Source organism: Schistocerca nitens, chromosome 3, assembly GCF_023898315.1.
Source record: "Schistocerca nitens isolate TAMUIC-IGC-003100 chromosome 3, iqSchNite1.1, whole genome shotgun sequence".
NCBI classification, from domain to species: domain Eukaryota; kingdom Metazoa; phylum Arthropoda; class Insecta; order Orthoptera; family Acrididae; genus Schistocerca; species Schistocerca nitens.
This window is the reverse complement of record NC_064616.1, coordinates 900051007-900069452: the sequence shown is the minus strand read 5'-3', so window position 1 is coordinate 900069452 and position 18446 is coordinate 900051007.

Genomic DNA, 18446 nt, shown 5'->3' with positions numbered 1-18446 from the left:
CGACATTTGACATGCTAGCACAGCCGAAGTCTCCTGAGCTATAATGTATTCTGCTACTAGGAAAGCCCCTCGTTATGATGGCAGTCAAAACCTTGTCCTCAAGGAGTTCACGGATAAAGCCACAGAATACCTAACACACATAACGAATGCCATACTAAAACACCAACACTTCCCCGCCTTTTGGAAGACGGCCAAGGTCCTGATGTTCAGAAAGCCGTGGAAAGACCACAGCCTCCCACAAAATTACCGACCCATCAGTCTGCTGAGTTCGCTCAACAAGACTGTTGAGAAAGTGATTCTCAAACGCATCACTAGGCACTGCATAACAAATGACATCCTGAGACTGGAGCAATTCGGCTTCAGGAATCACCACTCAACAACACAACAACTCTTACGGTCGTTGAACATATAACACATGGCTTCAGCACAAACAAAGCAACAGGGGCGGTGTTCCTGGACACCGAAAAGGCTTTTGACCGTCTATGGCACAACGGCCTCATTCGCAAACTCAGTGACGCGGGATTCCCCGACGGGCTGGTGCGTCTCATACACTCATACCTCACAGACAGAAGTTTCAACATTGACGTGCAGGGAAAACAATCAACACGGCACAGTACACATGCAGGAGTACCCCAAGGAAGCATCCTAGTGCCCCTACTGTTTAACTTCTGCATAAACGATCTCTCAACCACACACAACACAACAATGGCAATCTACGCGGATGACACAACCATCCTCGCGCAAGATTGGAAACCATCAAACATTACGTCACGATTACAGACCGCACTCAGAGTGGCTGAGCCTTGGTTAGAGAAATGGCATGTTAGAGTAAACGTCGACAAGTGTGAAGCCGTTCTGTTCACTAGAAAACCGAAGCAACTGCGCAAACACCGATACTGCAGACCAATAACTCTACATGCACGGCCAATATGTTTCTTCGAGAAAGTCAAATACCTTGGTGTCTAGCTGGACCGGAAATTACTCTGGGTGGACCACATACAACACATGACCAACAGAGCAAGCGCGAGACTCAAACAGCTCTATCCTATACTCAACAGGTGTGGCACACTGAACAAACGGGTGTTGAGGTCCATGTACATGACACTTATACAACCCCTGATGACGTACACAGCCCCTGTCTGGGGATACGCTGCGCCCACACGCCTGCGCCGTCTGCAGATCATACAAAAAAAAGTACTCAAAATCATAAGCAATGCTCAACGATACACACGCATCGCGGTTCTTCACCGGGAATACCGACTTCAGACTCTCACGGAGGTAAACCACAAACTCACCACAAGGCTATACAGAAACTCCAGATATTCGCAGAACCCGTTCATTCTGAATCTGGGGAACTGCGACCACAACCATATATGGAAACATAACAGACCAAAAGACATACTTGCAAGGACCTAACATCTATGGCCAAGTACACGCAAACATAACGGTACAGGTGAGCACCTGTTAATCAGCCACCATTACTCGATATCCAGTTGGAACACACTTGCCGAAAAACTGGCACCACGCAGGGAAGCCATACCGTACACTACATGCAGACAAGCTACACCCCCCCCCCCCCACACACACACACAGTGAGATGATCTAAGGACGATCTCCCAATAATATATAACGATCCTGATTGTTCCACGAATGCAGCGGCTGCAGCAAACCGGAATACATCGCTATCGCCTGCCATGGTAATGATGCATGATACCCACACTAACAAACCCAACCTTGCATGAACTATCTCAGCTAGTAAGCCACTACTGCTCTTACTAGCCATCCCACAGTTGCAGAGGCTTTTTTCCCTCCACACGAGCCTTGGCACTTGTTTCCCTCTGCTCTTCCAATTGCTACCCTCATTCGCGTTTCGTCCACTATCTATCACCTGATGCACCGTGTTAATGCGTAGTCTTACCCAGACGCACGGACAACATCACAGCCCAGCACCCTGTGATCCACTTATTAGATAACTAACATTTTGACGCAGGTGACAATAGAACTTTTGGTTTGGTCACCACATTGGTGCGGGCGTGGAGGGGCCCTATATCTTTTTTTTTTCTCACTGTCCTATCAACATCCTGATGACATCATCCACGCCTCTTCCTTCCTTCAGAAGGTACTTACTGACGCCGTGGAGGCCCATGTAGCTACTAAAACCATCCACCCCCACCGTCCCACTCTCCCTCCGCGGGCTGTCCTCCTCCACCGCGAATCCCGCCGCCTCTATCGCTCCTTCCTGCGCACTCGTCACAGGGATACACTCCAACGCCATGGGCAAATACAGCGACATGTACAGAACCTTACGAGTATTACATCAAAGAAACGCCGGGACTGGCGCCAGACCTGCACACGATTCAATGCCACCCTCCCTCTCAACTCCTCCAAGTACTGGTCCGCCTTCCATCGCCTTACTGGTTCCCATTCCGCATCCCATTACCGCCGTCTCCATAACGACTGCCCCATTCCTGATAACCTCAGTAAGGCCAACCACTTCGCTTCCCACCTTTCCGAAGTCTTCTCAATCCTTGATGATCCCCACTTTGATTATTCTCTTTTTCCCACCGTCATGGAATGCGCCTATACCTCGGTCGCTCCACTTGCTCCTAGTTTCCAGTACTTGTGGCAGTTGCCCCCGCACAACATCAACACTCCAATCACAGCACAAGACATTAAACTTACCCTCTGGTCCGAACGCAACATGGCCCCTGGTCACGACTGTGTCACCTACTGCCACCTTAGAGAAAGCTCCTTCTCTTTCCTAACTGTCCTTACCCATCTCTATAACGTCATCTTCTCTACCAGCTTCTACCCCGACCTGTGGAAGACTTCCTGCGTCCTCTTATTCCTCAAACCCAACAAACCCCCTTCCATCGTCTCTTCCTATTGTCCTATCTGCCTCACCTCCATCTTCAGTAATGTCTTCGAATCCATCCTCTCCCATCATATCCATCACTACCTTAATCAACACCACCTCCTCCCCCTTACCCAGTGTCGCTTCTGACCCTCCCTCTCCACCAAAGACCAACTCCTTAACCTTGTTCACCTTCTCTCCCTTCAGCTTAACTCCCGTTGCTCCGCCATTTTTTTCCCTCAATCTCCAAAATGCCTATGACCGTGTATGGCATCCCGGTCTCCTCTTTAAACTCCAAACCTACGCCATGCCTATCAATTTTGTCCGTCTGGTCGCTTCCTTCCTCTCGTGCCGTCCTTCCTATGTCACCCTCCACAACACCAACTCTCGTATCTTTTATCCCACTGCTGGCATCCGCAAGGGCTCCATCCTCCCGCCTCTCCTTTATCTCTTGTACATGGCTGATACGCCCAAGCCACCCGCACCTGTCCACCTTCTCCAATGTGCTGATGACACTGGCTTCCTGGCTCTCTATCCTACCCTTCAACGGCCCCAACACACCCTGAAAACCCACCTTGACCAGTTCACCACTTGGTGTAACCAGTGGCTCCTTCGTCCCAACCTCTCCAAAGCCCAGGCAATCATCATAGGCTGCACCACCCACTCCTTCCATCTCCCTTATTTCTACCTCACCCTTTATGGTCGTCCCATCCAGCTCACCCCCACTATGAGATACCTTGGCCTCACCCTCAACTGTCACCTCACCTGGACCCCTCACCTCCTGACCATCCAGCAGAAAGCCCATTCCCGCCTCCACCTCCTGAAACTCCTGTCTGGCCGGACATTGGGTTTGCATCGTTCCACCAACCTCCATACCTACAAATCCCTCATCCGTCCTATCCTCTGTTATGGCAGCATTGCCTGGATCTCGGCACCCACCCGCTTTTACACGACCTTGAACGCCATGCACTCTGCCTTGCCTTCCAAATCCGCATTCCTTCCCCCACACGGCTCCTGTACGACCTCATCCCCTTCCCCCACCTCCTTCTTTTCCTCTAACATTTCCGCATCCTTTACACTATCCACAGGCTTGATGCCCCCACACCCACTGGTTTCCTCCTTCCTCTCTGCCCCTCGCCCATTGCCGCACCTCTATAGCTGTATCCCTCCCTCTCTCCACCTCCACACCCTCCATCTCCCTCATCAGGGCAATTTCCAGCACCTCCCCCTCCCAGATGTTGAACTTTTCCGAGACATATACCCTTCCTTCGAACTGTAACCTGGCCTTGTTCCCCTCCTCCTCAGTGCCCCCCTTTTCCTCTCCCTTCCTTCTACCAGAGAAGATTTTCCTCCTTCCCACCCCCACCCCCCGAGTCCCCGCACCCCAATCTTGCTTCTTTCCCTCCCACATCCTTTCCTCCCCTGCCCTCTTCGGCGCGGCCCCCGCCCATCTCTCCCCCTCTTTCCCCCCCCCCCTCCCTTCTTCCCTTCTCCCTCATCTCCTTGCACCTGGCAGATCCTCCGTTTTGCTCGCCGTCAGTTTGCTACATCAGTGTTGTGTTTGTTGCTGTTCTTCTGTGCATCGAGAGGTGTGATTTTAATTGTGTGCTGGACTTGTACATAGTGTTCCTGTCGGTGATTGTTCTGTGCTATGCCGTCCATCAATACTTTTGTACTCCGGTCATACTTCGCCTTGTGTTCTTTTAATTGTCCCAGTGTGTGATTTTTTTTGTGTGCACTGCTTTTTTACAGTTTTTATCTCCATTTTGCAGTCACCCCTTTTTGTCTATTGTCTTCCATAATGTTCCCCTCTTTTTTTACATCTATGTACCCTATGTTTTCCCCTTCATGTTATTTTTAAATGTCGTCTATTGTATGTTTTATGTCTTTCGGCTGAAGAGCAGCACATATGCTGCTGACAGCCCACCCCAATGGGGTATTGAAATACAATAAAGAAAAAAAGTCTCACTGTACATACGAGGGTTGGCATACCTCTTCCACTCAGGAAAAATAACAGGCTAGGCTGCATTCAGGGTTTATATCCAGACAGGGAATGGTTTTCAGTAATTGTCGCCTTCGCTGCCAGGCCATGCTACATGTTATCACCTTCGCCGTCAGTGATTGCTACCCATCATTACTGTCATTGCCAGTCATCATCTCCACATTTACATATCACCCTCGCCACTGATCCTCGTCAGCCCTCAGTTTCAGTGCCAGTCTTGGCTTCCATCATCGTCACCGCCGTCTCATCGCCTGCTTCTCATCGCCACCTCCTCCATCTGTTTATCGCCGCCACCGCATTACGCCAGACATTGCTGCTTGCGTCTGTGGCACATTGGGGCCATCTCATCATTCAAAACTTCAGCAGAACTCGCCGCCGTCGTCCCAGTGCCGCTTTGGAGACCACTCACCGCAATCAACGGCATTGATCACTCTCATCCTTCACAGAAAACCCTGTTACATCAGTCTTCTACTCCTCTGCATCTCCTACTGTCGCTGTCACCACACGGAGCATGCCCTCTAACTCATCCCTTTACATCTATCCCCCCCCCCCCGCCCCACCTACCATATCCTGTCCTACTGCCGCTGTTACACATGTGTCTCTCTCTGTACCCAGCTCTCGCTATCTTTTTCATTTCAGCCACAGCTAACTCGCCATCTCCACCACTGCCGCACTTGTCGACGTCCATCGAGTAACAGATGCAAGATAAGATGTCTTAAGCATCATCACATCGAGCCCCACTGCAGCGACCAATGCTAGCCATGCTGAAGGACCTGCACAACTCCCAGGTAAACACTAACAACATCATATCCTGCCACCCCTCAATCCCACAACCATCCTTCCCTGTTAAAAACGTGCAAAACATCAAATCACTGATATCTCCCCCTCGTAAACACCTAAAAAAATTCAAAATTAGGCTGACAACACTCAGCATATGGATATAACTCCTCCTTCTCCAACTTCTTCACCTACCATCCACACCTTCATTTTTTCCAAACCTGCCCCAAAGTTTCTTAAGGCCAAATCCCTCACCTCCGAAATAAAGAAGTACCTCCCAGCCTCCACATCCAACAAATCATCCCAAGGAAAGATTGTGTCTTACAAAAGTTCCTAAACGCCACCTTCCATACCGTCTCCAAAGTACCTCGCCTTACCGTTGGACCCAATACCTCCTTAAGACTTCTCATCACCACACCCAGAGCCAAACGACCTCAGCCTCCTTGCCATCCTTCCTCCCACGCCACAGTGATCACAGGAGTCGACCTTCTGATCACGGATGAGGAAGTAGCATCTGAGTTGAACAGCCACCCAGATTTAAAAGTCTCAAAGCCCTTCAGATCAATAATAACTTAGGCCGTTCGCACCTTGTGTGTGTTTTCTCTGAATCTGCCACCACCATAGACCTTCTCTTTAAAGAGGGAGCCCTGATCTACCACCACCAACACAAGGCCAAACCTTCAAAATCCCATCCTCAGTCCTACTGCTACCAAAAATGTGTCTGACACAGTGACAGTCTTACTGTAGATTGTAAAAACCCACCTACCTCTCCACCCTGCTGAGCCTCCCATTTTCTTGAATAGTGCTCTAACCTAGCATCCTCTACTACTTACAACACCTGCAATGACTTCTAGCCCACTTACTCTGCTGCGAAATGCTAAGCTGTCCCACAACCTACCAAAACTGAGCTCACTTTTTCAGTCCATCCGAATGATAGTCCACTCACCCCAATAATTCCGTATGTCCAAATCCCACTCCTGAAGGTATTATCACATGCATTACAATCATCCTCCAAAACATCCATCCACCCCAACATCCACACACCCTCCAACAAATCTTCTTTGCTGGCTGCTCCATCTTCCATCTCAGCACCCAAACTACCTACTCCCACAACAAGGTCCACTTCCTTTTCACCCACCCCGACACCCTTGTCTAAACCTCATCAGTCCTCATCCACACAAACTGTTCTTATCCCTCACAATGGCCCAACAGCACTACAAAATCCTGTACCACAACATCTGCTCCCTCCCCACAAATAAACTCCTTTTAATGCGTACACTATCCTAACACAAAGTCCATACAATTGTCCTTAATAATATGTTCCTCCAACACTATCACACCTCTCCCTATAACCCCCACTGCCCAGATAAGCCCCTTCCCCTGGCCAGAGGCGCAGTTTCAGTTAGCCACAACAAGAACAACTGAACACCTTATCCTTACCCTCTTTTTCCAAACCCTAACGATTATCTGTGCCACCACCTACATCCACCCTAATCACACCATACCATATGACTCCTTCACACACATAGATTGTACCTTTTCCACCTACATTATTGCCACAGACATCAACATCCATAGTAGATATCCCACAGAACTCCACTGGTGGCATCAGTTTACTGTTTCCCTGCAGGGTGACGTTGTCCTCATCCCCCACCACAACTGTCCTGAAAGGAACACCACACCCAATGGCATCCTAGCATCTCCCAATCTCCCTGTATGCCTCACTACAGAAGTCCTCGATCTGACTGAAAGTGACCACCTATCTGTACTCCTCACAACCTCCTCCACACAGCCTCATCACCATGCACCCCATCCCAATCCAAGAGTTATCCAAGACTACTCCTTCGCCAGTGGGTTTGCCTTCTGGGATTTGTAGAGAGCCAGATGGGAAGCCATCCTCCATCCTTCCAGCAATCTGACAATATACTTCATGCCACATCTTTCATGCAGCAAACATTGTCAGACGCTATATCCACAGACTTTACTACGAACACCATGTATCCTCACCAACCCTACCTCCCCCACAAGCCCTTCTACTCCTCTGGGGAATCCTGTCATAAGTACCACTCCTGATGTAATTCTTCAGGCTTTCCCGGCGATCTAATGACATCTTGGGTTGTCGGGTGTTCTGCCAGATATCACTGTCGTACTTGCACGAGTCTCAGGTCGCACCTGATGAAGGTACCGTGTTACGCTACCGAAATATCGTGCAAGTACGACGCTGATATCCGGCAGAACACCCTACAACCCAAGATGTCAGTACCACTGCTTCTTGCAGACTCATGACCAAGACACACTCATGCATCACCAGCAAATACAGGGACGTATCAGGAATTTATTCGATGCAAAAAAAAAAAAACAAACAAAAAACGCTGGGACTGGTGCCAGACATGGACCAACTCAACGCTACACTCTCCATTAACTCTTCCCCATACCTTACTACGTGCTACTCCAGAAGAACCTACTCTTGCCTGACAACCTGAGCAAAGCTAACCACTCTCTTTTCCCTACCATCCATGAACGTGCAAATACCGCTGTGCCACACCTGACTTCCAGCTTCCAGTACTTGCACAACATACCACACAGTATTAAATACACCAGTTACAGCAAGTGATGCCGGCCAGCGTGGCCGAGTGGTTCTACGCGCTACAGTCTGGAACCACGCGACCTTTACTGTCGCAGGTTCGAATAATCCTGCCTCGGGCATGGATGTGTGTGATGTCCTTAGGTTAGTTAGGTTTAAGTAGTTCTAAGTTCTAGGGGACTGATGACCTCAGAAGTTAAGTCCCATAGAGCTCAGACCCATTTGAACCATTTTGAACAGCAAGTGATATAAAAAAGTACTCACATAAAACACTTCCACAGTCACAACTGCATTACTTATCGGTATTTCAAGGAAAGTCTTCACGTTTCTCATCACTATTGCAACCCTTTACACCACAATCCTCTTCACAGGTTACTATCCTCAACAATGGAAAACTTAGACTCCACATACCTCCTACTACAACCTCCTCCTACTGCCCCCTCTGCCCCATTAAGTTTTTAGCAAGGTCTTCGGATCCATCCTCTCCTGATGCATCCATCAACACTTTAACCATCACCACTTTTTTCTCGTTAACCACCCCAATTTCTTGTCTGATGACCAACTCCTAAACCTCACCCATCTCCTATCCTACCAACTCAGCTCCCTTAGATACACTATTTTTGTCTCCATCGACCTACAAATAGTCTACAACCGTTGATGAATTCTTCTCGGGTTATCAGCCAAGTGGTGGCCACCACTCGGCTGATAACCCGAGAAGAATTCATCAGTGGAATATGCCGAGAAAGAATACAATTTCATATAGCCTATAACTGTGTATGGCGTTCTGGCCTCCTTTTGAAACTCCAGACATATGTACTTTCAATTAACTATGTCTGCCTTATTGCACCCTTCCTCTCTAATCGTCCATCCCTTTTCACTATTAACAATAGAAATTCCCATACTTTTCCAACCCACTTCAGGAGTGCCACAAGGCTCTGTCATCCCTCCTCTCCTCAATCTACTCTATACCGCTGATGTGTCCAAACAACTCCCACCAGTCCATCTCCTGCAGTATGTTGATGACGTCAGTTTCTTCGCCCTCTACCCTACGCTCCATAAATCCCAATTATCCCTCCAAATTCATCTCAATCAGTTTAATTCCTGGTGTAACCAATGGCTCCTTAAGATCAACTTCAAAACCTTGGCAATAATTATAGGATGAACCACCCGAACCTTCCATCGCCATGACTTCTACCTTACCATTTATGACGATCCTGTCCAGATAACTAACACACTAAAATATCTGGGACTAATCATCGACCAGTAAGTAATATGGAAACCTCACCTACTAATCATACAACAGAAAGCCCACGATAGATTAAAATTATTCATAGGCCGAACTTGCGGACTGCACACCTCCACTATTCTTTCCACGTACAAAACCCTGATCTGACCCATCATCTGCTGTGCAAATGCTGCATGAACCTCTGCCCTGCCAAAATTATGTAAGTCCCTCCAAATCCTCAAACTCCATGCACTCTGTCTTGCTTTTCCCCAACCTGGATCCTCTATCATCTAATCAAATGCCCAACCTCCTCACCCACATTGAACAACTACACATTTCCTATACAGTCTTCACTCCCCTTTCCCTCTCCATGCATCCCTATTACCTTTCCTCTTGAAACAACTGGCCTACTCACACAACACACTATGCCTCACCCCCTTTCTTTCCCACCAAATGTATTTCCCACTAGCCACCTCAGCTCCTACGTCCTCCATAGTTTTCCTGTCTAACAGACCCCTCTCTTCCTACCCACATGCCCCAACCCTATGAAAGATATTCTTTCCCCCAGCAATACCTCTCACCATAGAGCAGATCCTTCAGATTTTAAATCAAAGTGCAATGCTGTAGTGTTTTTATCTGAAGACTTCCGCCTTCCTGCAATGTGTTTTCGAAATGTATATATTTCTGTTGTTGTAACTGTCCATCTTTGACGTTTAATTTAAATTAGAAAACAGCCCCCAATTTAACTGTATTTCTCACTGTCTTTTTTTTTAATTCAGAAGAAGAGCTGAGAATTCTGCCAATGGCAGCCCATCTGCACCCTATATGGGGCGAGGAGGATGAAATAACAATAGAGAAAAAATAACTGCACTGGGGAAATGGTTTGCTGTTCTAATAATATCACCTATCCCTATGTCCCTCCCAGAAGCTATTCACTTGTACATCAGGAGGAGGCTACACCCCTGCACTTCAGTGATAGCTTGCTGTCCTACTATTATTACCCATCGCTCTCACATATAGCTATTGGCTAGACTGCCTGGAGCAACTCTCTAGTGCTAGACTAATAGAGAAAATGTACTCTCTACATCCAGAAGTTACTGACAAAATTTGATAGTGCTATTGTCTAGTGCTGCATATATGGCTACTACTGTGCTTCGCAGCCTGTGGAAAATAACTGGATTTCCCTTACAATTTTTGCATTTCCCACCAATAAGAAGAAGGGAGTAACACAGTATTCTGGGCCAGCTATCTTGGGTTGTGATGGCACAGACTGTATCAGTATTCCAAGTATTATGAAATAAAGAGAGTGCCCTACATTCTTCCATACCAATGAATTTCTATAAATGAGGAATTTATTCTTGTTATTACCATGTCCTCTGCAATACAATGTAATTATCATTTGAATTTACCGCAAAAAATCGAATTTACCACGAAATATTTAATTTACTGCCGATTTGTGAATTTCCTGCCAATAGTGGAGGGAAGGGGAGAGGACCCTCCGACGGGTTGGGGATTTCCTGGAGGGAGAGAGGGCAATTAATTGATCAATTAAATTAATTAGTAAGTTAGGTGCGCCGGGATTGGCATCCCTTTTTGCAGGGTGGGTGGGAGAGAGGGTGGGATGGAGAGTTTCTCACAAGGACTGATTATCCCCAGGGTTTCATGAATCAACCCTCAGGGGTCATAATCCACTTAGCAGAACAATAGGATAAGGGGTGGTTTGAACAATTCCTTTAATTAGCATATCAGTTTGATATCATGAGTTCACCACGACCTGCTTTACTCTACTTCTTATCTCGCCCCATGCCCCTAAAAATCGCATCACGTTGGTCGCCCATTGTTATGTTCACAGGTGCCCTGCACAGTTGCAAATTATAATTACGTTACGATTTAATACACACGTACTCCTGTAAATCTCCGGTACCGACTTGATGCAGTAAGTAAAAAAAAAAATCCGTTGGAGGTGCCGGAACGCCGTTCCAAATGCGTTCCGGCCAAAATGAAGCCCTACTTATCGCTGAATGTTATTTCTCTTAGAGTGAATACCATACAGCATTTAGCGGGCAAACATTTCATTCAACTGCTAGCTTAATCTTTGGCCATGGTAAATTGCTGTAATTATAAAAATATAAACTAACAAACTTAGATTTTATATGAAAATTCTGTACAAAGTTAAATTTCATGTCACATACTGATATACATAGGACTTAACAGTTTTGATTATAATATATAATTTACGCAGCTGTTAGAGTTCATACATACCACCAGTAGAAAAATGGATACTCTATTTGCTTTCGATCTGGCATATTTCGAGTCAAATCAAGACTTTTATGTGAAAGAACGGAATAACATTTACGAATTCTTTTATGCACATTTTTCGGTAATTAAGCTTTGAATTTATCCTTTACTGCTTCATTAAATGCGTACTGAGATCCAAAATACTGCTGAACCGTAGCGTAATTCGTTTAGTTTTTTAAAACCATAAACCTAACTATAAACACTCATCTGAAATATTCGTCACACATTAATGTTATGTTCCTTGAGCGACTAGAAACAGATGGTATAACCAACGGAAAAATAAATTGCAACACCAAAAAGTAATTAATGTAGAGTAATGGAACATGGGAATTCATTTGTGTAGGTAACATATTGAAGTGATCGCGGGTTAATGTAAGCGTGAGACAAGCCATTGCTAGTGCATTAACAACCCGTGTACACGCCAGAATGTTGAATGCAACCACGCATGCATTGTGTTGTACAAGTACCGGATGTCATTTCGTGTGACGGAGTTCCGTGCTTGTAGCACTTCTCTGGTCAGTACAGGTACGGTTAATGCTGTTTGTGAATGACACTGGAATTATCGTCCGGTGATATTCCATATGTGCTCCATTAGAGACAGATCTGATGATCGAGCAGGCCAAGGAATCATGTCGACACTCTGTAGAGAAAGTTGGGCTACAACCGCGATATGTGAGCAAGCATTATTCAGTTGGAAAACACCCCTAGAATGCTGTTCAAGAATGGCAGCGCGACAGGTCGAATCACCAGATTGACGTACAAATTTACAGTCAGGATGTGAGGGACAGCCAACAGAGTGCTCCTGCTGGGATATGAGATCGCATCCCAGACTATAACTCCTGTTGTAAGTTCACTGTGTCTAGCATGAAGACGGTTTGATTGTAGGCCAACTGGCGTCCTAACCAACACGTGGCTATGACTGGCATCGATGCAGAAACAGCTTTTATCAGAAAGCACAACAGACCTCCATCCTACCCTCCAATGGGCTCGCTTTACACCACCGAAGTCGCAAATGGCAGTGGTTTGGGTCAATGGAATTCACACCACAAGACATCTGGTTCGGATCTGTTCATGAAGTAACAGATTTTTAACCGGTTGTTGTGTCACTGTGAGGACAAATGTTGCTCAAATTGCTGCTGCACATGCAGCACAATGCACCAATACCATATGTTGAACACAATGGAACTGCTCTCAGTAGTGTCACGTGGTAGTGCGTATTCTGATCTTCTTGCGACTGTATATTTCTGTGAACACCGCTATCAGCAAACATGTACAGTTATATGAACGCGTGGTGTCTGTTCTTTCCCACATGTTCGGAAGAAGAGACACCACGCATCCTTACAGCTGATTCGCCTCTATAGGCAATGAATCCACCACCTTCATTGCGTATGCACAACTACGTTCGTCCTCCTGAGGGAATCTCAAGTAGCAAGCATGGAGGACATCGTTGGGGACTGTGTACAGGTAATGCTGGGTGAGAGTGCGGGTTGTCTGGAAGGCGTGGAAAGGTAGTCGGCGCGACTGTAAAAAGCACTGTGTCAATCTGGAGCAGTGGTTAACAAAACTGCTTGGCAAGCAGGAGATCCTGGATTCGAATCCCAGTGTGGCACCTTTTTTTAATTTTTTACTCGTCACCGCTTGCTGCATAAAGCCCTGATGCAGCTGACATCAATAGCCCCTTTCGTTTCAATTTTGCCCCCTTCTCCTCCAGTTTACATAATCATATACAGTGGCAACTGTTTCTACAACATCGCAGAAGGATCATCCCGCTTCTCGAAGCCCCACTACAAGACCTCGTTCAAACTCATTGAGATGTTTATAATGGCATCTTTGCCGCCTTAAAGACATTCTTGACTATCAACAACTCATCACGTCCAACCTTAAAGATAATTAACGCCCATGACCGTTACAGCTTGTGTTTAAAGCAAATCTGATTTGCTTAATCTTAGTGGCACTGATAGGTCCGGCACGATTTTTGTAGGTATCTCGTCAGTTCTATCACCTCAGCGTATATGTGTATTCAACATCTCCTCCTAAACTAATGGGTCAATTTCATCCAAATTTGATACGCATATCACTTGCTAGCTGGAAAGAAGCACTGTGGCCGTAAAAACCACTGACCTCTGAACAGGGAGGGGGGGCGGCGGGGGGGGGGGGGGTTGAAAGAGTGGCGTAACGCACTGATAGCAAATATGTACGCTATATTCATCGAGTATTTGAGAATGAGAGCACTCTGCGACTCGCAACAAATTTTTCACATAATTTCAAACTCTTATGAAACTTTTTCTCGCTGCCACTTCCCAGAAAATGATGAAAGAAAAAAAGTTTATCGCTTTCTAGAATTTCGCTGTTCGTGCAGTAAAGCCTCCGCGTAAGGTATGACGTTTGAATTTATTACGTCTATACTGACACCTCTATAAGGAAAACATTTTGCAGACAGTATCCACATACACCATTGAACAAACATGCAAAACTATGTTACGACAGACAGTTCAAGAGATATGATGTCATAAACTCTGAGCTATGTGAAAACCTACCGCAGTATGCATGACGTAATTTATAAGTTCCTTGCTACTAACTCTATCCGCAACACATTTCGCAGAAAGTATCCACATACGCAACTGAATGTATGTGCAAATTTATGTCAGTTTACGACAGATGGTACTGGAGACATGATGTCATAAACACTGAGATGAATAATAAATTAGGTTTCTTGAAACAGAGCGCAAATTACCCAGAGTATAGTCATCCAGTTTTTTTTATAATGAGAGCACTTAGCGACTCCCAACGAACTTTAAACTTAATTTCTAACCATTTCTGAATTTTTTCTTGCTTTCATGCTTAACGCAAAATATTGAACACATTAATTTATTTGTAGTCAGAAGTTTGAAATTGTTATATACAGGGGACCTCGATTCTTTATAGAATCACGGTTACTGGTTACTTGCTATTTGGAAAGAAGCATTACGAAGTTAAGGACCACCTATATCCCACCGGAGTGGGAATGAAAACGGGGTAACATTGGAGCACTGCTCAGGAACACCAGGAACAATTTGAACCAAATTTGTTAGGTACATGACTTATTACCTGTGTAGAAATACTGTGTAATATGATTTCCCACTAACACTAAGAGTGGGGGTGTGTAAGAGAAGGAGTGACGCGAAATGTTCGAAAACGATCTATTGCTGCATATTTAACTGACGCTGAATTCATTTAAAAGTGTGAAGGGCAATTTTTCTCTCATTTACGATGATCAATGTTAACCATGTTCCAAGAATGAGCACTGCAGCAAGCCAATAATTTTGTCAACGTGTTTCAGGAGCTAAGATCAAGCCACATGGCTAAATATCACAGATAAATTTAACATCCACGCTAGAGTGGTATGGTGTAGCCTTTCTGGAGTGGTATGATGTAAAACAGAAGACAAGCAGACACATATATCTACAATATGTCACACACACATACATCCAATATCTCCTCCAAATCCACTCGAACTATTCCATCCAAGCTTGATACATATATTAATTCTACATCTACATTTATACTCCGCAAGCCACCCAACGGTGTGTGGTGGAGGGCACTTCGCGTGCCACTGTCATTACATCCTTTTCCTGTTCCAGTCGCGTATGGTTCGTGGGAAGAAGGACTGCCGGAAAGCCTCCGTGCGCGCTCGAATCTCTCTAATTTTACATTCGTGATCTCCTCGGGAAGTATAAGTAGGGGGAAGCAATATATTCGATACCTCATCCAGAAACGCAGCCTCTCGAAACCTGGACAGCAAGCTACACCGCGATGCAGAGCGCCTCTCTGGCAGAGTCTGCTACTTGAGTTTGCTAAACAGCTCCGTAACACTACCACGCTTACCAAATAACCGTGTGACGAAACGCGCCGCTCTTCTCTATCTCTTCCGTCAACCCGACCTGGTACGGATCCCACACTGATGAGCAATACTCAAGTATAGGTCGAACGAGTGTTTTGTAAGCCACCTCCTTTGTTGATGGACTACGTTTTCTAACGACTCTCCCAATGAATCTCCACCTGGTACCCACCTTACAAACAATTAATTTTATATGATTCCACTTCAAATCGTTCCAAACGCATACTCCCAGATATTTTACAGAAGTAACTGCTACCAGTGTTTGTTCCGCTATCATATAATCATATAATAAAGGATCCTTCTTTCTATGTACTCGCAATACATTACATTTGTCTATGTTAAGGGTCAGTTTCCACTCCCTGCACCAAATGCATATCCACTGCAGATCTTCCTGCATTTCGCTACAATTTTCTAATGCTGCAACTTCTCTGTATACTACAGCATCATCCGCGAAAAGCCGTATGGAACGTCGGACACTATCTACTAGGTCATTTATATATATTGTGAAAAGCAATGGTCCCACAACACTCCCCTGTGGCACGCCAGAGGTTACTTTAACGTGTTTAGACGTCTCTCCATTGAGAACAACATGCTGTGTTCTGTTTGCTAAAAACTCTTCAATCCAGTCACACAGCTGGTATGATATTACGTAGGCTCTTACTTTGTTTATCAGGCGACAGTGCGGAACTGTATCGAACGTCTTCCGGAAGTCAAGGAAAATGGCATCTACCTGGGAGCCTGTACCTAATATTTTCTGGGTCTCATGAACAAATGAAGCGAATTGGGTCTCACACGATCGCTGTTTCCGGAATCCATGTTGATTCCTACAGAGTAGATTCTGGGTTTCCAAAAACGACGTGATACGCGAGCAAAAAACATGTTCTAAAATTCTACAACAGATCGACGTCAGAGATATAGGTCTATAGTTTTGCGCATCTGCTCGACGACCCTTCTTGAAGACTGGGACTACCTGTGCTCTTTTCCAATCATTTGGAACCTTCCGTTCCTCTAGAGACTTGCGGTACACGGCTGTTAGAAAGGGGGCAAGTTCTTTCGCGTACTCTGTGTAGAATCGAATTGGTATCCCGTCAGGTCTAGTGGACTTCCATCTGTTGAGTGATTCTGGAAAGAAATACTGTGGGGTTAACAGTCATCAACCTGCCTTTGAGGTGGGGATGGCAGTGATAACGGGGCGACAGACAGATGAGGGAGAAGGAAGTGGACAGAGACAGGAGACTGAGGAGATGGACAGAGAGGGGGAGGAAGTGAACAGACAGAGAGGTCTGTAGGAGATGTGCAGAGAGAGGGGGGGAAGGAGATGGACAGAGAGAGAGGCAGGAGGAGATGGTCAGAGCGCTGGGGGGGAGGGGGTGGGGGGAGGGGGGAGGGGCGAGGGGGAAGGGGGGGAGGGGAGGAGATCTACAGAGATAGGAGGGAGGAGGAGATGGGCGTAATAGGTGGGGGGAGGAGATGGACTAATAGAAGACTGAAATAAGTAATTACCCGGGCAATGCCTGGTTTCTTTGCTGGTTACGAATAAAACTGGTATAATCCTATCAGAGGAGGTAATCATCTATCGTCCATTTACGCTAGCACATAACAGTACACTCAGCATTACAGAAATACTACAGATTCATTTCGTATCACTTTGTACTATCATACTAAATAACATTACACTTTGTCAATATGTATGGGAATGGAAGCGCTAGATTAATTTTATTATTACACTACCAAGTACATATCTCAATTTTCTGCGAAGTTTCTGTATGCCTTTGAAAGCGACAATTTAATTAAATCTTGGACTGCGCAACGTTTCTGGTAGGCCTTTGTAAAATCGTGTCAGGTATGTATAATTATACTCCTTTAATACTACACAGTGCTCAGATACGGGAGCTATTAAAACGTCAAGAATAACGTGGTAACAGCACGTTTGCCCCCCTTTTCACAGCCGATAAAATGCCTGTCGTGTGCGCGCTTTCAACGCAGTATTTGGAACTTGGTGTTAGGTGGAGACGCAGTTTTGCTAGACTGCACTCAATACTGTGAAAGCTCTTTGATCTCCTGCTGTTGGTGGTGGATCAATACAGCTTCCCAGGTGAGCACGTACGCTCACGCAAAATCTACTGACAGCCTCTATACTCTTACACGCCACAGTCTGCACTCGCAGGAGGTCACAACACTTTACGTCTGGAGACTTGTGCGTAAACTACAGTGAACGGATCTTTCCCACGTCATATGCAGCATATGACAGCAAATTTTTACATTTTATTATATGTGTGTTGTAGGAGACATGTTGTCACGAGTGGATAATCATCGGCCGGCACCAGATTGTTAATATTTCTGTATCGTAGTCGAAATGTTTTGCACGACTCTTTCACTCATCGAAGCACCACTAACAGATTTTTGTGTCAATATATTAGAATACATTAATTGCAGAGGGCAAAAAGAAATAGTAAATACTTCTCTTTCCGTTGGACTTATTTACCGATTGTTATCGAAAAACTGACTTTTAAATTGTGATGGTTTAGCTATCTGCTCCATATATACTTGACTGTGCAGCTGGTAGAAATCTCTAAGGGCATATTATCTCTTTTGTTGACAATTTACCACTGAGTATTCCTAATGATAATTTCATATTTAAATTTACTGTTCAGACACACGTGTGCTAGATGAGAAAAAATCAAGAAAACTGACAGAATATTTTGGAAGTTCTGAAACTGAATAAAGAGAAACATCAGCTGTCTTTAGAGGAAAATGTTAACCGGATAACTTCCACTGTACTCGTTACCGTGTACGTATCTTTTTGGGATATGTAAGTCTGATTGAATT